The 26,218-nt window shown below is 37.9% G+C and overlaps 1 protein-coding gene and 1 pseudogene across 1 annotated transcript in view; one reads left to right on the forward strand and one right to left on the reverse strand.

The window, feature by feature from the left end:
* The window catches only part of LOC125801169 (zinc finger protein 585A-like), a 418,011-nt gene that overhangs the window by 294,653 nt on the left and 97,140 nt on the right, over positions 1 to 26,218 (reverse strand). The gene's annotated exons all lie outside the window — the stretch shown is intronic.
* On the forward strand, positions 5,282 to 20,316 carry LOC125801561 (zinc finger protein 420-like; annotated as a pseudogene).

The raw sequence follows: 26,218 nt of genomic DNA on the forward strand, positions 1-26,218 counted from the left end.
CCATCAACAGTGAGGACCAAGTCAAGCACATTAAGAATCATTTGTTAACATATGGGTTCTTGTTGTAAAGCACTCGTACATATTGAAAGAATCGTAAAGATTTTATAGTTCTAGTGGATCTCTGTTTTGAGTAAAGTGTTGAAAAGAAATGTCGCAATTTCTACTTTAACAATAGTTTTGAACTTTGAGTAAAATTTGGTAAGTGCTGTTTGTTGGGGTAGTTTTAATCCTCCTGTTACCTTCAAATTTACTAACACCTTTTATGTTTGGGGTCAATTTCACCCCAGCAATTTCAAACTACAAAAAATATTATATATTAAGAACATTTTTACCCAAGTTTATGTCACATGCTATATTTGTTTGTCGTTTGTTGACTACTTCAATAGTCATTTAAAAAAAAAACATTTGTAATGAAAAATATTTAATGTTCTCTTGAATAGTAACAAGTATTATGTTTGGGGCCAATTTGACCACAGGAAAAAAACAAACGAGCAGAAATTCATGCTCAGTCACATGGGAGTCTGGATTGTAAAGAAGAAGATCCTACTTGTTCCATTCATCCCATATTGCTGAGTTTATTAAGATCTCATCAGTCCTGCCTTGTTTCTGTGCTATTGAAGCGTAGGATACGGAGGAGACATGGACTGTGTTTAGAGACGGGCTGGATCTGTCTGCAGCCCAAACACCTGTTCTTTCTTCACCTTTTGACTTGTACTCTCCAAACTGAGCAACACAATGTAGACTTACATCTGGGATTAAATCCAAGTCTTTCCAACTATCCCTCTATACACACACCTCCCTCTAAACGTATCATCTACAGTAGTTTATCCTTTTAGATTGATGGTGTTCTGAAGAACTTAAATGCTGATTTTATGTTTGGACGTGGCTGACAGCGTATCTGCTGAGACCTGGAACTATTCTGATTACATTAGCAGCACTAAGTTTATCATTTTCTTCAAGTGGAGAGACAGACCGTTGAGAGACAAGAAGAGGATCTACAGTAAAGGGCTCATTCTCATCAGATGAGGATTCATTATAATCAGGATCCTCTCTAAAGTCCTCCTTTTTCTCAGACACATTCTCCTCTATGTCTCTGTCATGGTAAAAGAGATGTGAGAAATCCTCACTGAGAGAAAACCTTTTCTTAGACGTCATTTTCAGTAGAGAGAGAGAGAGCAGAAAGAGAGAGAGACAGAACACATAGAGAACTGGTTTAGAAGCTGCTGTGAAACCTTTTATATCTCTACATAACCACTATGTTGTGTGAACAAGATGTTTTCAGGAACAATATATTCCTCCACAGAATGAGAAATATCAAGTTCTCATGAGAATTATGTTTTCCCGGCCCCCCTGTCGTGTGAATTGTTAGTGGTTCTTGCACTAATACAGTTATAATTATGTTATTTTAGGGATCTATTTTTTTTTGAAGATTATAAAATAAGACGTCATATTGACCTTCACATCATTCAACACAAATGTGGGTCAAATTCTGATATTTTTTATGTTTAATAAAGCTAAAATAGCCTGGGGTCAAATAGATCCCAAACAACACTGATGTATACAAAATGTGTAAAAGACACAAAAAAATATCCCATTAATTTTATGTTTACCCAGTTGTCTCTATTAAAAGAGGAAAAGTCACCAAATATGAAGTAAATAAAATGAGATTAACTAACTTATTTAAATGCGTTAAACATTGAAAGGGGTCAAATTGACCCCAAACATAAAAGGAGGATTAATTGACTCAAGCAACCAGGGGTGTTTGTTTTATTTCTACACAGAACCTGATATAATCTGGCCCAAATAGTCTCAAGATCAGTAACTTCTTCCTTTAACTTGTACAAAAAAATCTGTCTAAATTGGCTACTATTTTGTAGCAGAATGAGAATGCTTACTGGACTCATTTAGGAAAAGTAAAAAAAAACACCATCCTATAAACAAATAAACTCATAAACAAATATTTTTATTGTATATTTAATTAGTTTAAAACTGAAATCTAAATATGAATTTTTAAATGCTTTTACAAGTGTGAAGTACCCTTCTATACAGAAATCAGGATGGTCCATTGTGATGTCAGAGAGTGATTTTACAGGGAGGAGCTGTGAATGACCTCAATTTATGGAAAGCTTTCAGAATACATAAATAGAAAGACTTTAGACAAGGTGAGCAACAAACAAGATCTGCTGCAGTACGATCTCCTTTTCAAGAACCTGCAGGACATCAAGAAGGTAAATGCAAAGAAAATGTAACCATAATATTTTAAATTAAATTTACATTTAAAAAAAGTGTCTACTGGAATCAATGTCACAACAGCACTGATCTTTCCGTAGTAATTAGTAAGTGTTATTTGTTGGAGTTGTACAGGAGCAATCAGATAATCTCTATAGAGGAAAAACCCACTTCAGAATCTGCTCTGAATCTCAGGCCACTTGACAGAGTTTGGAATGTACAAAAACGTATAAATATTTTTTTATTCTAAAAAGTATCAAACATTTAAAAAATATTATTTTTAGCAAAGTAATAATTTATAAATGTTCGATACTTTTATAGAGTAAAAATTTTACTAATTTCCTCAAATCAGAACAACTATAACTGTTTCATCACTGCAGAGATAATTATTAAAACTGCTTTTAAACTGCCGTTTTAATCCTTCTAAATGAGCTCTGTGTGTAACTCCAGCATCAGTAGCAGTAATGCTAGTAAATCTACTGGATAAAAACATTAGTTTTAGAAAATGGAAATATAGAGGTACGTTTTCTTTCCTATTTTAGTGAAATACTTTGTTCTACTTTGTAAAATTAAAGGAAAACTCAAGAGAAGTAGTTATACAGTGTTTTAAATGAGAGTTTTAGCTGTTTAGCTCCATTCAGCTCCATGCATTGAGGACTCCCTCGCGGGCTCCCTCTAGCGGTGGTGGGGTATAATGTGATATAGCGGGGGAGGGGGCGGGGCTCCACATAACCCGGATGAGGCTGAGCTTCCGGGGTCTGTAGCTGGAGAGGAGGAAGAGCAGGATCAGCTGAACTACAGAAGGTATGGAGAACGTTATCTAGCTAGCCAATGTTGCCACCTTTTTTACCTTCACCAAGTCAGGAACATATTTTATTCTTTTAATCCGGATACAAACTTTCCTGCACTTCCTTCTAAGTGAGATGATGTGGCCTGCAAGGCATCAAATCAGCATTTCTTGCATTTCAGACATAAATAGATGCTGCATTCTAACATTTATCAATTTGCCTTTTTTTATTCATTTTAAAGATACAAACACATAATTTATAATTAAACTAATTAAAATGTGGTAATGTATTAGGATGCATGTAATAAGTCTTTGCTGATACTGTAATTTGTATAAAATAACATTTATTATAATAAAATAATTAACAAACACCCGGGTTTGCTCGAGAGAGAGAACGTTAGTCAGTCTTGTCCTGTGCTCTCTGCCTCGTCACTGACCCACTCAATCTGTAAAACCCAAGGATTTATGTCCTTCGTAATATTATCTAATTTCTAGAACGTAAAAAAAGGAAATAGTCGGTTTGGAAGTTAACTTTTTCTCAAGCATATACGTTCAATACCTCAAGCATTTTCATTCAAAATGCTGAAATACACTGTTATAAGTTAAAAGAGCCATGTTCCTATTAAAATCTACAGTCTTTTATTCACTAAACGTGTAGCTACATTTCCAGGACAACTAATATAAAACTGATAATATTTGAGGTGGAAGGGAAAATGTTAATTTATTAGCCAGAGTGATTTAACCCCTTAACGCCTGTTGTTGCAAATATGCGACTAACCGTTTGATTCAATCAACCTGCCAAGATAGCGCCTGCATTCCCCCAATGCCTGTTAGTGCATATTCGCCACGGACCTAGGAACCTTTGACAATTTACAATTCAAATGAATCTAGAATTCAAATTAATGAAATGTTTCCTGTAATATTTGTGTATATTGTGTTGGTGACAGTAATTGGTGTTATTTATTATTGAATGCCTGCTGTTGGGTGCATAAATAAAACATTGATTTTTCACTGTTATATTACTCTGTTATTGTTATCTTAGTATGGACCATTATGTCTGCTGTAGCAAATTTGCAACATACCAAATTTACCCCAAATAGACCATATTGCCTGTTATTGCAAATTTGCAACATACCAAAATTTCTATTTATTTTTTGTGCAAAAGTGAAATTAATAATCTCAACAATATTTACTATCTACTTAAAGGTAAAACACACATGAAACATTTTTTCATATACAGCTACATTAATTCAGGTGTTAAGGGGTTAATGATTAAGTAACATTTAGTTAGAGATTATTAAATTGTGGGTAACATTAGCTTCTGTAAAACTGCAGCTGCTCTTGGAGCTGCTGCTCTGAATCTGCTGGTGTAGAGCTTCTGCTGCTCTCTGGCTCTGCAGATGGATGAAATTAAGTTTTGACCCGATGCTGCGATATACAACAGTGTATGTGATATTGATTTGGTACGTTAGATCATAAGACTGTGGAGCTTCAGTTTTTCTGGATAAAAAGCACATTCACATTGATCTACATATACAAAAAAACAAGTCTTGACTTTAAGAGCGCATATCATGGTTAGCCTGAAGCTAATGTGGGCGAAAATAATGAACTGTTATCAAAAACTGTAAAAACTCAGGTTTGCTAAGCAACATTTGCATAACTGTCTTTGGTAAGTACGTATGAAAACCTTTATAGTTAATGTAAATTTTAAATGTTTTTTTTTTGTGCTTCAGAGGAGAACATCCCATTCTCATTAAAATATAGAAAAATGTATGAAATTGAACGTCAATAAAAAGCAGCCAGGCTACTTTCTAAATACTTAAATATAGAAAGTGAAGGATAGAGATATACTGTAAGTCAGATAAAGATATTTAATAAATAAAATGAGATATACCTTTATTAGTGCAGTATAACATTCATAGTCTATTGAAAAAAGGTCAATATAGTAGAGTGTAGTAGTAGTATGGATTAATGTATTATAAAGTAAAGTAAGATACTAACATAGTAGTAAAACATTGTATTTAGTTCTGGACAGCAGCGGTGTTTCTGCTACTTACATTCTGCAGCTGCAGCCTGCTGACAGTCAAGATACAACTACATATTATAATGTCTATGGATTTAGAATGGAATAAAAGTACTGAAACTTTTATGGTAATATGGTGTCCCAGAGGGTTTGTCAATATAGTGTAACTGATGTAGGTAATTCTTTTTTATAATTGACCTGCTTTTATTTTAACACATACTAAAATTTTTCTTTTTTTTTTTCAGAAATAAAAACATTCCAGGTTTTTTTCCTGAAATTCATCACCAACAACCATGATATTTAACTAAGAACAATGTTAAACTGCTGAAAGAGGTGAAGTACAAGCCGTCCAGAAAAATCTCCAGAACACACAGAAATTGTTTGATACGTTTAACAGATAGATGGAGCCAAGACCCGGCATGGAGAAACATCAGCACTCTTTCAAGAGTTTTACTAAACAGACTGATCTCAAAAATCACCAGTGCATTCACACAGGAGAGAAACCACATCACTGCTCGGAGTGTGGGAAGAGTTTTACTAAACAGAGTGATCTCAAAAAACACCAGCGCATTCACACAGGAGAGAAACCGTATCACTGCACAGACTGTGGGAAGAGTTTTAATCAACAGGGTCATCTCAAAAAACACCAGCGCATTCACACTGGACAGAAACCGTATCAATGCTCAGACTGTGGAAAGAGTTTTAATCAACAGAGTAATCTCAAAAAACACCAGCGCATTCACACAGGAGAGAAACCGTATTACTGCTCAGACTGTGGAAAGAGTTTTATTACACAGAGTGATCTCAAAACACACCAGCGCATTCACACTGGACAGAAACCGTATCACTGCTCAGACTGTGGGAAGAGCTTTAATCTACAGTGTACTCTCAAAATACACCAGCGCATTCACACAGGAGAGAAACCATATTACTGCTCAGACTGTGGGAAGAATTTTACTCAACAGAGTAATCTTCAAAATCACCAGCGCATTCACACAGGAGAGAGACCGTATCACTGCTCAGACTGTGGGAAGAGTTTTATTACACAGAGTCATCTAAAAAAACACCAACGAATTCACACAAGATAGAAACCGCATCACTGCTTAGACTGTGGGAAGGGTTTTATGCAAGAGTCATCTCACATTGGGTACATTTACATGCAGTCTAGTAATCCATTAACAATCTAATTACTGGCTCAGTCGGAATAGAGCACGCCCATGTAAACACCTTAATCAGAATAGAATAGTCCGATTGAGCCCATTTCGAATTTCTATTCGCAGGGGTGATAGTGTTTCGGCGCCGCGCCGGAAATCTGGCGTAGCGTGGCTCTGTAAAAAAAAAAAAAAAAGCTTCCCCCACCCACTACGAAAAGTCTTTTCCCCCCTATGTTTGACGTGTGCAGACAATTTAAAGCTCAACGCAAGCCTTCCATCCAATCAGAAATAGGAATGGTGCCACTCATGGGCTCCGAGTCCTCCGGGCATGTTAGTTGAAAAAACTGGTTACGGCCCAGATAGTTCAGTGGCAGCTTAAAATTCGGCGCATTATGACATCATAACTGTAATAAGCAGAGGTGGAAAAAGTACTAAAAATTGTAATTAAGTAAAAGTACCTTTACTTTGCTAAAATTCTACTGAAGTAAAAGTTAAAGTGCTTTTTTGCGTCTAATATATTTTTTGTTTACTGGCTAATGAGCTTTACACGTGCTTTACCCATCCAAATAAACTTAAAGCTTAATACAGGGCAGCTGCGTATCAGCATGAGTGGCGCTCTGAGCTGAGTGGACGGCTTGGATGAAAAGCGCGATATATAATGTAATTAAATGTATTTAAATCATTATGTATATAACAGATGTGCCGAATTTTGAATCCCAGGCAGAATCCGACTCTATTTTGCGTGCACACGCGTCTGGTAAACATGTGGGCGCTAGAGGTTACTCTCGCGCTGTCCGTTAATATTTATTCAGAACACAGCAAGATATAAAGCCAAACAAAGACTCTTGTTAGACAGTGCTAGTTTAGTTGTATATAACGAACGAAAGACTGGTATTGCAGAACTATACTTAAGGCGTTTTAGCCTTAATGGTCACTATTAGGAGAACATGTTAAACACAGCTTAATCGTAAAATCTGCGAAGATAACCAAGTTCAAATCTGAATACCTGATATTTACATCTGCCGAAATGATACCCCTTTCATCTCAGCACCCTTTATGATGAAGAGCACAGCGCAATCTCAAATAAAATTTGTGTAATTTTTTTTACAGCGTACAGTTGGAACGAAGTCAATAAACAAAACTCTAGGTTGACACGCATATGCTTCACAGTATATTTGATAACACAGAGACAGTCCTTCTGCATCAGTAAAAGGTTTATTTCCTTTATTCATGACTGGAACTGATTTTATATACGTTCCTTTGATCGCAATAAAGCAGCTGAAGACCTCCGTGGACCAATGCGCGCTCTCAGGACGCGCATCGCGCGGCGGGGGTCCCGAAGCCGAAACGCAATATAGGCAAGGCTGCAGGTAGAGACGGCCCGCAAAGTCTAAACACTATATTATTTAACTATAACAATACATCATTAATAAGCTTTAGGTTATAAATGTATGTAATTTAGTATGAGGACGTCGTTGCCTCGTTATTCCATGCGCGAGCATCCACCGGCGCATCTGCACCAATTTAATGTTTTTTTATTCAATTGTTTTTCCCCCAGCATTTTATTTTTTACTCAGTAATGGAGAGTACTTTTTTACAATTACTTTTGTCAAAATGTACTTGAGTAAAAGTAAAATTACCTATTTGAAAAATGTAATTCATTACTTTCCACCTCTGGTAATAAGTTATTATTGTTTATGAGTATCTAAACATATGTCAGCAAGCAGACAAGTTATATGAATAATGTCCCAAATGTTAACCGATAGTCGTTTAGAAAAAAATAAACTAATCAGCACGCAATGTCAATGTCACTGTCACCGCGTGTGATACTCCTTGCGATTGCTTTGCTGAATTTCTTAATCGGCTGATTTTTAGCTTCATCACGCGTCGTTTGTCGTGCAGTGTGAGAGGGGAAGGATGTCCGATTAACTGCCCAAACGAGCAGCCGATTGTTTCCAATATAAAAGCGAATTTCAGTTAAATAATAGCGAAGTGAAATAAAATATATTTATCTTCAGTCAAAGAGCTTTTTTTTTTTTTTACATTTTTTATTTCCAAAAACTGCACTTTCACAATGTGAGAGAGAACGAGTGAGAATAAGCATCAGGTGTAATATAGGAGTAAGTCCGTGTAGAAAGCATAAATATAAATCCTTATAAATGTCAGAAAAAATATAGCTAGTAACTAATAGTTACTGTGCACATTTTAAGTATATTTTATTTTATAGTTACGACTGGTAAACAGAGGCATCTCCGCTTTCCGACGCCGGTCAGCAGGCAGTAGGCTTTCTATTCGCGATGTCTTCAGGATTTGCAAAAATGAAAAATAAATGATTTTCAGCGCATCATTCAAGCTTCCACAGCAGTAGAGTTTAGATTATCAGCCCGAGCCTGACCCGATTCCCCACCCGAACTCACACATGCGCTCCTCCACTCCGCATTACCCACTTGTCTTGCAGAGCTGTGTGTAGCTAAATAGCCAACAAAATTGAGCCTTCTGAAGTGAGGAGAAAGATTACATAAGGTGAGCTAAATTTGATCCAATGCGAAGGACAGTCAGAGGTTTGGAGCTAATTCAAGTTAGTTGTGGATAGAAACAACACGTGTGTCGGCTTCGTAGAGTGTGTTAAGCTGTACGTGTGACCATTGTGCACTTTGCGCAGCACTTAAATTTAATCCAGAGGCGAAAAAGCTGACATCCGTAATTTTATCATTTTTGTTCTCAGACATTAAGGATATGCATTTATTTCTGGAATATGTAAGGGACAAAATGAACCTCAGTTTTTTAAAGAACTATAATTTCTGTATTTTAAGCTAATAAAAATTGAAGAAAGGTTTTGTAAATTATTGTATTGTATTAGAAGGTGATTTAATATCAGGGGACACATTTGCTACTACAAACCAAAGCCCACTGTATAAGCTTTATTAGCTAACTAAAAATCCACCCATAGGATAGCCATAGCAGGCCCACAACATTCCGAAAAAGTTCTGCGATATTTTTATTTTTAGTGTTTTAAATCAATGCATTGACAAAACAAACGGTTATTTTAGTCAAATAAAATAAACTTAAAGCCAGAACAGGTGAACTGAATGGGTTTGGCATGCATTTAAACATTATTTTCTGTTAACCAGAGCAGGTTTTGTTTTTTGTTATTTAGTAACTTATCCGACAAGCATTAATAATATCACATCAGAGCGTTTCTACCTCAAAAACATCCAGAGACTTAGTGAAAGACATAAGAGTGATGGTGAACATGGGGTTTCAGCCCTGGAGTGAAGTAGTAGAAATTTAACTGTATTGATTAGCACATAAATTAAACTGAATTAACCATCCTGCTGAAAAGTCAGGTTAATACGGAGCTTGGGAGGGGCCCTGGATAAAAAAAAAATTAAATCAATTGAACGATATAGCAGTTCGTGCTCACGTTTTCTTTAATTCGAGTGGAAGATTTGCAGTTCGTCCTCACAATTTCTGTAATTCGAGCGAACAATTTCTGTAATGCGAGCTAAGTTTTTTTAAGCGCACTAAGACAAGAAGCCAGGAGGGAAATGAGCATTTTCCTTTCTAGGGCTGTTACAAGGCTGCTGTGATTATACAATTATATACAAACCTGCTGATTATTAAAGCTATAGTGTTGCAGGTAGAAAATACAGTGTGCTGATATTGTCGTAGCGGTGGTGTCTCCACAGCGCGTGGGGAAGAGCCGAGCGTGGCGTGAGGGAGAGCCAAACCGTGGCGTCCCCACAGCGCGTGGGGGAGAGCCGAGCGGGGCATCCCCACAGCGCTCGGGGAACTAATTGGGTCTGAAAAGTCGCTTTATATGGCGACAAAGTCGCTAAGTTGGCAACTGAATATCAGCTAATCCTATTATTATTATTTGAGAGATTTTTGTTTATTCATTTAGCAGTATATCAGCTACCTATTATTTTTTTATTAATTATAATTATTTTGATTTATTTATTCAGCTCTGTCTTAACTGCAGCTGCCACTCAGGTAAAAAGAAAAAAAAGTACATGTTGTTTCCCAGTTATCACATGTATTGAAGAATGCAGTTAATTGATGTACACTTACTGCAAGTGTAATTGCAAACAATTCAAACAAGAGCCTGATTTCAGCTTTGTGATGCTACCAAAATATCCTAGAGTTAAATAACGTTTAATTTTTATTCAAAACCAGTTACTTAGCTGACAAGCTAAAGTTGCAAGCGCTTTATAACAAATAGTTAATTTTAGCTCGATAGCTAAAGTTACCAGCGTTTTTTAAATCAGTATCTAATGTTAGCTTGAAAGCTAAAGTTGCAAGTGTTTTATAACAGGCAGCTAATTTTAGCTAGCTAGCTAAAGTTGCATCTAATGCTTGGTTACTAGCTAAAGTTGCAGGCGCTTTATAACAGGTATCTAATTGTAGATAGGTAGCTAAAGTTGCAAACGCTTTATAACCAGTAGCTAATGTTAGCTTGCTAGCTAAAGTTGCAAGTGCTTTATAACAGGTAGGTAATGTTTGCTAGGTAGCTAAAGTTACCACATTTTTTTAAATCAGTAGCTAATGCTCTTTGTGTTTATGCGCGTTTATCCATTTTGATACCCAGCCTTATAGAGGAGCGTGATATTAAAATCACAGCTTAATAACCTAAGAATGCCTCAACCAAGGGTGTCAAAAGTATTCACACTCATTACTCAAGTAAAAGTATAGATACTGGGGATTACACATACTTTTGCAGAAGTTGAAGTATCAACTCAAATCTTTACTTAGGTAAAAGTACAAAAGTATTGCTTTTAAAACGACTTAAAGGTATAAAAATAAAAGTAATGTAAGGGAAAGAAATTGACTTTATAAACAGAAGCCTTGGCTGCACTACATGAACCTATATTGCACAACCACCAATTACTAGTTGCCTGTAAGTATTGTAATAAAAAAAATATTAAAAACTTGTCAAATTTACAGCCCACACAAGCTCTCCAAACAAACTTACAACACTGAATCATAGCCTTGATCTAGCAAGCAGACCTTGGCAAGTACCAAGACACAGCAAACATTTTAAATTCACCATTTGTGCATCACTAGGTTACCACAAATTGTGTCCACTATTGACTGTAGGAAACATTCAGTTTACCTCCGAAAAGAGTTGTTTTTACATACAACCATTCCGAAGCCTCTCGCTGCAGCTGGCGACGCATTATTGTCAGCGCAGTTCACTCAGAATGCTGTGTATCTACTTCTTGTGTCAAGAATCAAAACACTGCAGCGGCGTGTTTGTTTTTATAGCCACGTGACATCACAGGGTCCGCGATGTGACTATCGCACATGCGCACATCGCAATGTCTATGCTTAAACAATATATCGTGCATCCCAAGGGCATAGCATCAAATCTTTCATCATGCAGGAACTGCTGATACAATCCAGCCACATGAGGTCTAGCATTGTCCTGCGTTTGGAGGAACCGAGGGGCCACTGCACCAGCATATGGTCTCACAATGGGTCTTAGGATCTCGTCTCGGTACCTAACGGCACGCAGGCTACCTCTGGCGAGCACATGAAATGCCTCAAAGAAATGCCTCCCCACACTATTACTGACCCACTGCCAAGTCAAGCAGTTATTATTGTCAATACTGCATATGTACAGGACATACAGACAATTGACATTCAGTTGCTCTCCTTCCCAGGATGATGAGTGAGTGTGTGTTGGGGGCAGCATTGGGATGGGGGGGTGGAGCAGGGTGAGAGTTCAGCCAGAAAGCATAGGTACTGAAGTGGTCTGTGGTCCCCACCTGCAGAACGACTCCTTTGCTGAGTATGTTTTGTTGATTGAAATTGATTGTCAATCAGTGTGGACAGTTCATTTCAAAGAAGTTTGATTTACTTGGAGTTATATTGTGTTTAAGTGTTTCTTTAATTTTTTTTGCATATATATAATCACTATTTATAATGGTATTATTTGCCGTCCAGATGCACTTGAACTCCATATAAGAAATTTAGGTGAAATCAAAATAAAGGTAAATATAGTGTTGAACCGTTTGTAGTTTCATTTTTAGTATGGAAAAAAATATTTTGTTTTAGGTAATATCGCCCATCTCTATGTGAAATGCTGAAAAACACTTCATGGGTTTAAATAGTCATATCGCTTTTCAAATCTACAGTCTTTTATTTACTAAATGTGTAGCTACACTTCCAAGACAACTAATAAGATGTGATGATATTTAAGGTGGAATTGAAAATTCAGGGAAAATGTTAATTCATTAGCTAGAGTGAGCGTAAAATGAGTAAAAACAAGATACATTTTGTTCAGATAGCTGGTTTACTGGTTAATGTAGCTGGTTCATTTATATAGAGATGATGAAATTGTGGGTAACGTTAGTTTCTGTAAAACTGCAGCAGGTCTTGGAGCTGCTGCTCTGAATCTGCTGGTGTAGAGCTTCTGCTGCTCTCTGGCTCTGCAGGTGAAGTTGGGCTTCGACCCGATGCTGTGAGAGGCCACCGCATCCACTATATTGATTTAGTAAACAAATCAGTTACAAATGAGAGTTCAGCCAGAAAGCATAGGTACTGAAGTGGTCTGTGGTCCCCACCTGCAGAACGACTCCTTTGCTGAGTATGTTTTGTTGATTGAAATTGATTGTCAATCAGTGTGGACAGTTCATTTCAAAGAAGTTTGATTTACTTGGAGTTATATTGTGTTTAAGTGTTTCTTTAATTTTTTTTGCATATATATAATCACTATTTATAATGGTATTATTTGCCGTCCAGATGCACTTGAACTCCATATAAGAAATTTAGGTGAAATCAAAATAAAGGTAAATATAGTGTTAAGCCATAGACATAAATCTTTCAAAAGTTTCATATTTGTTTTTTATTTTTAAACGATTTTGACCTACATATTAAAAAAAAAACGCCTTCAGTTCAGGAGTGCATAATCACTGTCAGCCTGAAGCTAATGTGGTGGAAAATAATGAACTGTTATCAGGGATAGTAAAAAATCAGGTTTGTGAAGCATTGATTTAGATTACTGTCTTTCATTTATATGTGTGGAAACTTTTATAATTAAATTTTCTGTTTACATCCTTTTAATTAAGAACGTCTAATTCTCACTGAAATATTGAAAAACAAATGAAAATTTACATTTTAAAATCTAATAATTGACCACTATTAAGAAAACAGTAAATAATAAGCAAATCATATCGTGTGACACTGGCAGCCAGGTTGCTTTCTATAACTTTGAATATAGAAAGTGAAGAATAGAGATGTACAGCAAGTCAGGAAATTACAGATAAAGATATTTATAAGATAAAACGAGACACCTTTATTGTAAACAAAAAAGAATTCAACATAGTACAGTATTAATAGTATGGATTAGTGCATTTCAGTGTAAAGTGAGATACTAAAGTAGTAGTCAAACATGGTATTCAGTAGTGGACAGCAGCAGAGTTTATTCTACATATATTTTGCGGCTGCAGCCTGCTGACAGTCTACTGCAGAACAAGCTAAACTTCATATTATAATGTGTGTAGCGGGCAGAGGTGTGGGGAAGGTTTTAATGAATATTTTCTAATGCTGCTGCCCCAAATATTCCTCTAGGTTAGGTGTAGAGGGGAGGACTTTTATTTTGACAGCCATCGATTGGCAGAGCGTTACCTCATGCTGCTTGTAGTCTCGCGGGACCTGCACAAAGTAGCATTTGGTCTCGTGGCGGCAGGTACAAGCTCCGGTCGGGAAAGCTTTGTTTTAAAATAACTCATTGGAAGACAGTTTTATCGTGCTTATTGACTGGAAGAGACTAAAGGAACACATGGTGGATTTTTCAATGGGCACTGTGTGTGTGTGTGAGAGAGAGAGAGAGAGTGAGAGAGAGTGAGAGAGAGTGAGAGAGAGTGAGAGAGAGAGAGAGAGAGAGAGAGAGAGAGAGGAAGGAATCCATATTTTAAGCAGGTATGGCTTGCTGGTGTTAATGTTATATTGTCGTAATTTGAACTACAGTTGATTTAATTACTAGCTTTAGGTGGTGTACTGGGCATAAATATTAGTATCTATTAAAAGCTTAAGTTTACTCGTAATTTTCAGTTGATTAAAAGAAGATCTGTTTTATTTCAAAGTGAATGTGGGAGCACCAGGAGTCAGCTGGGGGTGTGTAGCTGCTGAGTGGTGGGTAAAGTTGGTTTTACTTAATTACTCCATGTGACATAGGTAGCTAATTGTGTGTTCATGCTTTTATATAGTGTTTGCCTTGATGCTGAAGGTGCTGTGAAGGAGATTGAGTTCTGGCCTTCACATTTACTACTAATTGGTATGTATTATCTGACTGGTTACTTATTTATGTAGTAAACAGTAGCTAACACAGTGAATAAGTGGAGTGGTACAGCCATTGATAGTAGCCACTGTTTTTCTGCCCTCTGTTTTTTTAGTGTATTGGCTCTGCATTAATTAATTTTTAGAGTTTAAACTAAAATGAAATTAAGTTAATATAAATAAATATAGACTATTGACCCAGGGTTGCCCTAGTCCATCATACCATATTTATCTGGTGCCTTCCAGTATAGCTTCAACGTGTGCTTTAACCTCTTACTGCAGAAGCGCACTCTAGCAGGCCTGTTCTGACTATGTAAATTAGAATGCTTAAGAGCGTCAAATATTCTAAACACACCGACCAACTAACCCACTCATATTCTTTAGTAACTACTTTAACTACCTGCATGCAAATTTACAGTCATCTACATGAAACCAGTTGCCAGAAATCTCTTAACTGAAAACAGCCTGTTTTTTTTTTTTTTACATTGTTTACATGGGAACACGCCTCCCCAAAAAATAGCCTTATAAAATATTATTAGTATGTAAAATTACATCAGATTACATTATAGAAAATTCACTTACTATCACAGCATCCACAATACAGCACTGAACCGCAGATAAAATATCCATAAAGTCCTTTATTCTCCTGCTCACTTCTCCTCACAAACATGCGTTTAGTTTCAGCGCAACCGCAATGTCATATTCTCAAGCTCCTAGCGACCACACAATGTAATGTTTTCATATAAAGTTGTACGTGAATACAAAGCGAAGGATGTCCTCTTCTAGATTCTGTGGTGTTTATTGTTCCACAAACCACTATTTTTCTTGAGTGATCGTCATTTGCACCAGTGGCATATCCAATCAAATCAGGTCGTAGCCTTTCTCCAGGGTCCTAAAAGTGATTGACACCTATTGCAACCAATAGTCCACCCCCAGACGAAAACACTGATATGTAATTTGCGCTGATTGGTCTCCTAATAGCTGGTGGTGGGGCATTCCAAACCGTCACCACGTGGTGAGCTGTCACAAAAAAAAATAAAACACTCCAAGCTCCAAAGCGCACACAGCGCGCAAATATCTTTTTGTAATTTCATCAAAAATATTAATATTAATTTGAGATGGACTTACATTAATTTATTTTATTTCAAACAAACAAAAAAAATATTAAACTCTTGTTGTATAGAGACAGATTTTTCTCTATCAGATTAGGGGCGCTCTGGAGAGGTTTTGAAGCCTTTGGTGACTCCTGGTGGACACCTAATATAATGCAGTGTAGCTTCTCAGTGCTTTCATGTAATTTTTCCAAATTTTGTAATTTGTAAGTCAAGACCCTACTGAATAAGGAACTGTAGAGAATTTCACCACCAAGATCACAAACATCCATACACACATGGTAAACTCCAAATATAACAGGTGTTTATATATATATATACATTTTCTTCTGCATTTGATGTTCTCAAATAAAACCTAAATAATTGAAATTAAAGTCTGGAAGTGAACTATTGTTTAGTTCCAAGTGTCTATTTCCGTTTAAGCCCTGAATGGTCTCTGTGTTGTATGTAAAACTTACAAAAAATTAGCATAAAATTGGATCTGCAGGGTTAACTTGGTTTGTGAAAAGTAGTTGGTCCTTTTGGATTACAGTTTCAACCCCTTCTTGATAAATTTAATTTGCAGTGTCACAGTTTTTGTGTAAATCTTATTTTGAGGGTATTGTGGTTTGATTGTAGTGGTGTATTATTTTTTATAGATTTTCTTTTATTTATTTTGGGGATTTTGTGTGCTAGTTGGTGGGTTGAAAGTAAAATTAATAACAGGTTAAATTTACTTAAGTGTTACCAAGCGAGAGTACCTAAACTACTGGGACCAGTATTGTTATAGGCCCAGATTTTAATGTATGTGAAGTCTTATATCTAGGGATTTTATAGGTAACAGTGATTGTATGAGTGTCCTGAAAAAAGTGTTTAGCATTTATTAATCTCTTCTTGTGGTAGATGCTTATAATCACTATATATATATATATATATATATATATATATATATATATATATATATATATATATATATATATACGCTGCTCAAAAAAATAAAGGGAACACTCAAATAACACATCCTAGATCTGAATGAATGAAATATTCTCATTGAATACTTTGTTCTGTACAAAGTTGAATGTGCTGACAACAAAATCACACAAAAATCATCAATGGAAATCAAATTTATTAACCAATGGAGGCCTGGATTTGGAGCCACACACAAAATTAAAGTGAAAAAACACACTACAGGCTGATCCAACTTTAATGTAATGTCCTTAAAACAAGTCAAAATGAGGCTCAGTATTGTGTGTGGCCTACACGTGCCTGTATGACCTCCCTACAACGCCTGGGCATGCTCCTGATGAGGTGGCGGATGGTCTCCTGAGGGATCTCCTCCCAGACCTGGACTAAAGCATCCGCCAACTCCTGGACAGTCTGTGGTGCAACGTGACGTTGGTGGATGGAGCGAGACATGATGTCCCAGATGTGCTCAATCGGATTCAGGTCTGGGGAACGGGCGGGCCAGTCCATAGCTTCAATGCCTTCATCTTGCAGGAACTGCTGACACACTCCAGCCACATGAGGTCTAGCATTATCCTGCATTAGGAGGAACCCAGGGCCAACCGCACCAGCATATGGTCTCACAAGGGGTCTGAGGATCTCATCTCGGTACCTAATGGCAGTCAGGCTACCTCTGGTGAGCACATGGAGGGCTGTGCGGCCCTCCAAAGAAATGCCACCCCACACCATTACTGACCCACTGCCAAACCGGTCATGCTAAAGGATGTTGCAGGCAGCAGACCGCTCTCCACGGCGTCTCCAGACTCTGTCACGTCTGTCATGTGCTCAGTGTGAACCTGCTATCATCTGTGAAGAGCACAAGGCGCCAGTGGCGAATTTGCCAATCCTGGTGTTCTCTGGCAAATGCCAAGCGTCCTGCACGGTGTTGGGCTGTGAGCACAACCCCAATCTGTGGACGTCGGGCCCTCATACCATCCTCATGGAGTCGGTTTCTAACCGTTTGTGCAGACACATGCACATTTGTGGCCTGCTGGAGGTCATTTTGCAGGGCTCTGGCAGTGCTCCTCCTGTTCGTTCTTGCACAAAGGCGGAGGTAGCGGTCCTGCTGCTGGGTTGTTGCCCTCCTACGGCCTCCTCCACGTCTCCTGGTGTACTGGCCTGTCCCCTGGTAGCGCCTCCAGCCTCTGGACACTACGCTGACAGACACAGCAAACCTTCTTGCCACAGCTCGCATTGATGTGCCATCCTGGATGAGCTGCACTACCTGAGCCACTTGTGTGGGTTGTAGAGTCCGTCTCATGCTACCACGAGTGTGAAAGCACCACCAACATTCAAAACTGACCAAAACATCAGCCAGACAGCATAGGTTCTGAGAAGTGGTCTGTGGTCCCCACCTGCAGAACCACTCCTTTATTGAGTGTGTCTTGCTAATTGCCAATAATTTCCACCTGTTGTCTATTCCATTTGCACAACAGCAGGTGAAATTGATTGTCAATCAGTGTTGCTTCCTAAGTGGACAGTTTAATTTCACAGAAGTTTGATTTACTTGGAGTTATATTGTGTATATATTTGAGTGTTCCCTTTATTTTTTTGAGCAGTGTGTATATATATATATATATATATTTTTTTTTTTCTTTTTAAATTGAAGGTGATTTGTCCTGTTAAGTGTGTCTGACACACAAAAAACTGTGTGCCTTATTACATTTCAATTAGGTGGGTTGTTAAGTCATCAAATAAGGTACCAGGGGTCACATGTGTATGGATCTACAATGAAACAAAAGAATAGAAGCTTTTATGGTAATATAAAGGTGTCCCAATATTTTCTATATAGTGTAACTGATTGAGGTAGTTCTCTTCAGTCAATTGACCAGCTTTTATTTTAATATACTAAATTATTTCTTTTTTTTCTTTTCAGAAATTAAAATATTATAGGATTTCTCCTGAAATCTATGAAAGAGGTGAAGCACAAGCCATCCTGAAGAATCTGCAGAACACGCAGAAATTGTTTGATACATTTAACAGACAGAGGAAACAGCAAAGTCCTGACATGGAGAAACATCAGCACTCTGTCAAGAGTTTCACTAAACAGAGTGATCTCAAACTGCATCAGCGCATTCACACAGGAGAGAAACCGTATCACTGCTCAGACTGTGGGAAGAGTTTTAATAGACCGGGGACTCTAAAACTGCATCAGCGCATTCACACAGGAGAGAAACCGTATCAGTGCTCAGACTGTGGGAAGAGTTTTACTCAACAGAGTACTCTCAAAAATCACCAGCGCATTCACACAGGAGAGAAACCGTATCAGTGCTCAGACTGTGGGAAGAGTTTTACTGAAAAGAGTAATCTCAGAAGACACCAGCGCATTCACACAGGAGAGAAACCGTATCACTGCTCAGACTGTGGGAAGAGTTTTAATCAACAGAGTAAACTCAAACTGCACCAGCACATTCACACAGGAGAGAAACTGTATCAGTGCTCAGACTGTGGGAAGAGTTTTACTCAAAAGATTGAGCTCAAAAATCACCAGCGCATTCACACAGGAGAGAAACCGTATCACTGCTCAGAGTGTGGAAAGAGTTTTAATCAACAGAGTACTCTCAAAATACATCAGCGCATTCACACAGGAGAGAAACCGTATCACTGCTCAGACTGTGGGAAGAGTTTTAATCGACAGTGTACTCTCAAAAATCACCAGCGCATTCACACAGGTGAGAAACCGTATTACTGCTCAGACTGTGGGAAGAATTTTACTGAACAGTGTACTCTCAAAATACACCAGCGCATTCACACAGGAGAGAAACCGTATCACTGCTCAGACTGTGGGAAGAGTTTTACTACACAGAGTAATCTCAAAAATCACCAGCGCATTCACACAGGAGAGAAACCGTATTACTGCTCAGACTGTGGGAAGAGTTTTACTCAACAGAATCATCTCCAAAAACACAAGTGCAGTAACACAGGAGAGAAAACTATCCCAAATTTGTTCCACGGCAGTTAAAAGTGCAAATCCTAAGTCTTTCAGACAGAACACCTTATGTATTACTCTGTCACTTGGGACACGTTCCACCAGAAACAAACATGAACTGAATTTAACAATCGATTTCACAGGTTCAGCAAAATTATTCTTATCCAGGGATGATGTTTATTGAATTTCATGTTATGTTTTCTCGTATGTTTGATATTCCAGAACATTCTTCGTGAGACAGAGCTCAGTTTTTAGGGTAGTTACAGTAAGAGTTCAGTTCTGAAGAAGGGAATGTCTTTCAAGTACGAACTACGGCATTGCCAGAGCTTGCTCCAGACATTAGATTAGCATTAGATTAACATAGTCTTTAACATTTAGATGTCATAGTTGTTAGGAGTAGAGTAGGATTCTTGCAACTAAATGATTTTGTTGCTGGAACACCCACTACACCCACTTTACCTATTTTTGGTGGCCTAATGTAATTTAATAACTTTCCCCACCTGAACACACACATACCACAAACCCCATCCAGGATGCACTGGAATTAGAATAAAAGCCTTTGATAAGTCTTTTCACAAATCAAACCTAAATTTCAAATGACATGATCACTTTTTCATCTCTCCAGTCCTCTCAAGAGACCTAAATGCTAGTTGGGTAAACCTTGTACATTTTTTGTCATTCCTCCAGCGAACACTAATTCAGACAACCGTCAAACTTTGGACTTCTACGACCTTAAATAGTCACCATCTGTGATTGTCTCCCAAATGAGGTGGACCAACAGTGCCATCACCAGGACGAAGACCCGACTGCCATTATAATACTATATACCGTATTTTTCGGACTATAAGGCGCACTTAAAAACTTTTAATTTTCACAAAAATTGACAGTGCGTCTTATAATACGGTGCGCCTTTTGTATGGATTTTACTCGTCAGGTTGTAAGGAGCAGTAAACACACACTCCGTGCAGCGTTATAGAGAGTTTCAGTGCTATACAGAGTCCAGAGCCGTGCAGCTCCGAGGCTGAGCAGCAATAGCATTAGCTAGATGCTAACCGCTAAGCTAGCTAGCTTATTCACTGAGATCAGTATTATCTAAATTTTACTCGTCAGGTTGTAAGGAGCAGTAAACACACACTCCGTGCAGCGTTATACAGAGTTTCAGTGCTATACAGAGTCCAGAGCCGTGCAGCTCCGAGGCTGGAGCAGCAAATAGCATTAGCTAGCTTATTCACTTTTCAGAGATCAGTATTATCTAAATTTTACCCGTCAGGTGTAAGGAGCAGTAAACACACACTCCGGTGCAGAGCAATAAATAGCATTAGCTAGATGCTAACCGCTTAGCTAGCTAGCTTTTTCACTGTTCAGAGATCAGTATTTTCTAAATTTAGCACTTTTAATACTGCTGGAGCAGTATTATTAGAGTTAGATGCTAATCGCTAAGCGTTCACCGTTCAGAGGTGAGTTATCGGCCTGTAAGTCTGTGCTGCTTTGCCTGGCTAGCATTAGCTAGATGCTAAGCGCTAACTCTCTCAGAGGTGAGTTTTATCAGCCTGTAATCTGCTTGTTTACCGTGTTAAAACAAGCTACGGGGGACGAATCGCTAGCTAATATCTCACTGTCTTACCAGAACACGCAGGATTACTCAGTGTAACGCTGTCGTTTAAGTTTGGGTTAACTTTACTAGTTTAGGTGACTAGCTAGCGTGCTAGCGGATAGCTATGCTAACGCTGGTGCAGCAAGCCTTAGTGGACATCTGGAAATCTAAGCTTACTGTAAATAAACTGAAGCACGTTACTCACCCAAATAAACAGTTTTCAGGAGAGGAATCTGTGTAGATTAATATCCAGCACTCGTTTGACTTTGAAAGAGCTATATTTTGTATACTGAGACGCTCCACCGGCAAGAGACCACCCCCGGTGGGGGAAGGGAAACATGGCGCCACCCCTGTTCACTTTGATATAGGCACCCTTTCTAGTGTCACTTAACGCGCCTTATAATGCGATGCGCCCTATGTATGGAAAAATAGCAGAAAATAGGCGTTCTTTGATAGTGCGTCTTATAATACGGTGCGCCTTATAGTCCGAAAAATACGGTAATTCAACTTGCTAAAATCCACAGAAACGCAATCCACAAAGAGTTACTGCAATTTAAGAGTTTATGCTTGGTTATTCCTGCAAAGCATTGAGAAAATAAGACTCGTTTAGTTAAAAGAAATGTTCAAAGCTTTGGATTCCATTCCCAGCCTTGTAAGCTGAAATTCTGTGGTGTAAACTGATCTCTCTCACACCCGTCATAAATTCTGATCAACAGGCTATGAGTCAGGCGAAGAGAATTTCTCACAAAGAAGAACAAATAAGAATATACATTAACTAAATAAAAAGTTATTTTACAGAATATTTACTAAATAATATGCCACTTCTAGTGTATGGGTATAGATGCTGTCCTGATTAAATTTTCATACACAGTCAAGTCTGAATCAACAAGGTTTAACTAGCATTTGATAATTTTGCTTTATTTGGTTATCAGTGGTTTAACCATGTTTGTATTATCTTTTCAATTATTTAATTGGGTTTAAATAGAAACAAGACTCTTTATTTCTTTTTTGACAAGGACCATACATTGTTTCTTACTTCAGGATTATCTGGAATGTTACCAACCTATTTGTAGGAAAAACACATAATTTACATTTATTTAGACTCAATTCTAAGATTGTTTTCCTTGAATTTATCCTCATGAATTGGTACGCTGAATATTGTATTTTGATCCATTGTTTGATTGAGTTTTCTTTTGGTTTGGTCTATTAATTAAAAAAATATGAAATCTCAGAAATTGCTCCAAAACCAATGAAAACACAGACATGTAGGTTGCTCCTCCCCAAAAGCCCACAGAGCCAATGGTAGCCTTAAGGTTAAAACAGATTCAGTCAGAGAGTGACAGACAGAGTAGTGGTGAAGAATGAAAGTGGAGAGTGTCCAGGATTACGGATGGATCAGTTCAGTTCAGTCTTGAGTGGTAGTTGAAGAGTTTCGAGGTTAGCTTAGCATTTTAGCTTCAATTTAGCGATAGCTTAGCATTCTTAGTGCAACTCATTTAACCTTCTTTAAGCATATTAATACTAGCATTCTAAAGCAATTTTACGATCTACGAAGCCACGCATTATGCATACTAAGTTTCAGCTGAATAGAGATCGTCAGGCTCAACCCAGAAGCCACCAGTCTGGAAGCGACCAGCAAGCAAGCTGAGAGCGAAGGGATTTTCCTGTGGGTTCTGAAGGGACTCCGTGCTGACACCAGGAAGTCAAACCATCTTGCAGACAGACTCACGTGATTCTTTCTCAGGGTGAAGAAACAGACGACCACGCTACAGACGGACGGCACCAATGCAGGCCCACTTTAACATCTCAGAGTAAGGCAGAGCTGGTAAATGGTTTTGTTGGTCATGGTTTGGTTGAATCCTTTATAAATCTCCCTGTAGTATAGATAACTTCTTTTCAGTTGCTTGGTTGTAAATAAGAACTGGCTTGGTAGACTTAAAATAACTTAGTTCATCCTTTAGAAATCCCCACTTAATAATTTTCATTAATCTGACAAGTTATTCCTTTCTATACCGATATTATAACATGTTTTTATTTTAATTCTCATTTACCTTCATACACTGTGATTTGATATCTAATGGCTACATTTATGACATTTAAATGCATTATCAACTCATATCTGTGTGATTTAATAAAATACTTTTTATATTACAAAACCTGTAATTTCAGTGTGTTTTCTGGATAACTTGGTTATGAAAATTACTGTTCCCAGTAGAAGAAGACACACCCCTGAAATGTCATTAATTAATTGATTAATTAACTAAACTAATTAAATTAATTTAACATCTTAATTAGAACCAGGTATTAAACTGCTGAGCTCACTACACTGCACAGATTTCAATTTAGCTACGCATTCTATACATGTTAGAATGCATGAAATTTCTGAAATCTGCCAGATTTGTGAAGCTTTTTATAAAAGCACTTCATCAATATCTGCTTCTTGGCTCAATCCAGTACCACACAATTATTTTGATGGCAGCGGGGGTCCCTTCAAAATAACCTTTGAAAACTCATCCAAAGGTGCCTTCACCAAAGAGATCTTCACGGTATCTGATCTGAGATTCATCAGCGTATGGAATGCAGGGAAGTACACTGTATTCATGAACATGAAGAAACTCAAGTAAGAATGTATGTTTACCTTTTAGTTTCAAATGGATTTTCTAGGGCATATTTATTGTAGTTCTACCAATAAGCTGGGACCACTGTGAAAACATTGGAGGATGCACATTGGAGTAACACTGCATTTTGTGGTGCATCCTAGAACTGATGTTGGCTTGAACTTCTGACTGGACATTCAAAAATGTCTGCATCTGTTCCTTAGAGTCCAGTAATTCTGTAGAGTGAGCCATGACTGGACCCTCAAGGTCAGAAAGGCCTCCTGCATCTGGGTGGGGGCAATGCTGACTCGATATTGATTATGTAGGCTGACTGCACATTCTAAACTTTTGGAACGGAGAACTGAGCTTGTATGTGTGGAGGAAATTGGCAAACTGAGTTGTGATGAGTATAACTTGAGTCAAGCCAACTAGTAATTGTAATTAGAAAATACATTTATTGGGAAAAGACAAAGACATACATACAGGGTTAGGACATACAGTTTACAAGACAAACACAGAGGATAGAAAGATAAGAGCACGCTCTGGCTCTCATTTTCTTTACAACCAAGGATAACGGAATTTTACTTTTTACTATAGGAACATGCATAACAACTTTTTACAGCTTGGGTTGCAACATTAGGGTCTCCTGCAAGCCTTGTACTTTGTTACATTGCTGTGGTCTTTGTACTTTGGTACATTGTTTGCTCTTTTCATGTTGGCCATCAGCGCATACTTAGCCTCTCTCCAACTAATTGAGACAGCTAAGTTAATATATATTTCTCACATTAACTCACCTCAACATGCCTTCTGCAATCATTAAGTCCCCCGTGAGCAATGCTAAAATGGCTGTTACAAACTGTAAAGCGGGCAACGCTTTCGTTGTTCTTTACTTTTATCAGACATGGATATGATTTAGAGTACTCAGAGGTGAAATGAGTGTTATATTTTTTCTTTTTGGAAGGCCCTGCCTCTGCTTCCCCTGCCTCCTCCATGATCTGCTTTCTCTCACTCACTGAACAAATCCCGTCCGGGAGGGGGGAAAAACACTGCCCGCCCACACAAAAACTGATTGGCTGTCTCACAGACTCTTTGCAGAGAACAGGCCAATCAGAACCCTCTCTGTTTTCTCTCTCTCCTTCCCACACGCAATGAGAGAAAAAAGTCTGTCGCCTGTGTGCGCGTTTGTGTGCAGTGCACTCTTGGGGCACTCGTTCTGAATTCTGGGAGATTATATGTGAATCAGGGAGCCACTACCGAAATGCGGGAGACTCCCACAGCTTCAGGGAGACTTGGTTTGTCTGCATTGCAAGTCTGTTTTGCGAGCATCAGCTAAAAGCACTGTATTTCGGAATGTTGGGGGAGATCGAAGGTGGGCTATTCAACAAAAGTTTATACTCGTTATTGAATGAAAACTAGTTATAAAAGTCCATGTATATAACTTCTCCCCTAAACTAAAAAGGAGAAAACAGGGGACGAAAAAACAGATTTTGGGTCAGATTAGAACTGGATTTGTATGTGAAAAGACATTTTTAAGGCCTTATGCCTCTGTAAAAGCTGGGCTGCCAATAGAACAAATAACGCCTCCCTCATAGGAAATGTTTACGATGACTGGAAGGCGCTTAATTAGCTGATCAGTACATTGTGTGGAACGATGAGCTTCTCCATATCTTCTGTCAAAAGGAGAGAGGTGTTGCTTCCCACAGAGACTCCAACCACCACAATCCCTCTTCTGTTTTTTTCTCTGGTTTCTGCAAGTAAAAATATTTTTTCCAGTTTTCACCATTAGACAGTTGAATACCGAAAAATGACAGTATTTCTCATTTGTCAATATTTCCTGGGACAGCACGGAAGAAATGACACTTTAATGTAATCTAAAGTAATCAGTGTACATCTTGTATAACAATGTGAGTTTGCTTTGCCCTTGAAACAACTCAACACACAACCATAACAACATTAACACCACCTCCTTTAAACAGCTGCAGTAATAATTTACCTCACAATATTCAGATGTGTAATTTCTGTAAGCTGCAAGAGGGCAAGTTCTGCCAGCGCTGCCTCTCTCCACAGCGCCACCTCGTGGTGCTTTCCCTCTTCTTCTAAGATCAGTTCACCAACAGGAACAGGCCCATCTCTAGTGGCTTGCATCCGGGTTGAAATTAGCTATGAAAAACATAGTGTTAAATAATGCTGGAAAAATACACTATAACCATACGGGGGACTAATTTTGTGGTACCACTTTAAAATAAGACTACCTTTATAAAGGGTTTGTAAATGGTTTACAATTAGTTTATTAATGGTTACTGATTAGGATGTAAATGTCTTAAAAATCATTAATAGTCAGTTATAACACATACATAGAAAGGGCAACAATGACCTGTTATGAAATAATGAACCCACAGCCATCTATATTGTTGCCCTTTCTATATATGTGTTATAATTGATTATTAATGATTTTAAAGCATTTACAACCTAATTAGTAACCATTAATAAACTAATTGTAAACCATGTATAAACCCTTTATAAAGTCTTATT

Source organism: Astyanax mexicanus, chromosome 4 (assembly GCF_023375975.1).
Source record: "Astyanax mexicanus isolate ESR-SI-001 chromosome 4, AstMex3_surface, whole genome shotgun sequence".
Classification (NCBI taxonomy): domain Eukaryota; kingdom Metazoa; phylum Chordata; class Actinopteri; order Characiformes; family Acestrorhamphidae; genus Astyanax; species Astyanax mexicanus.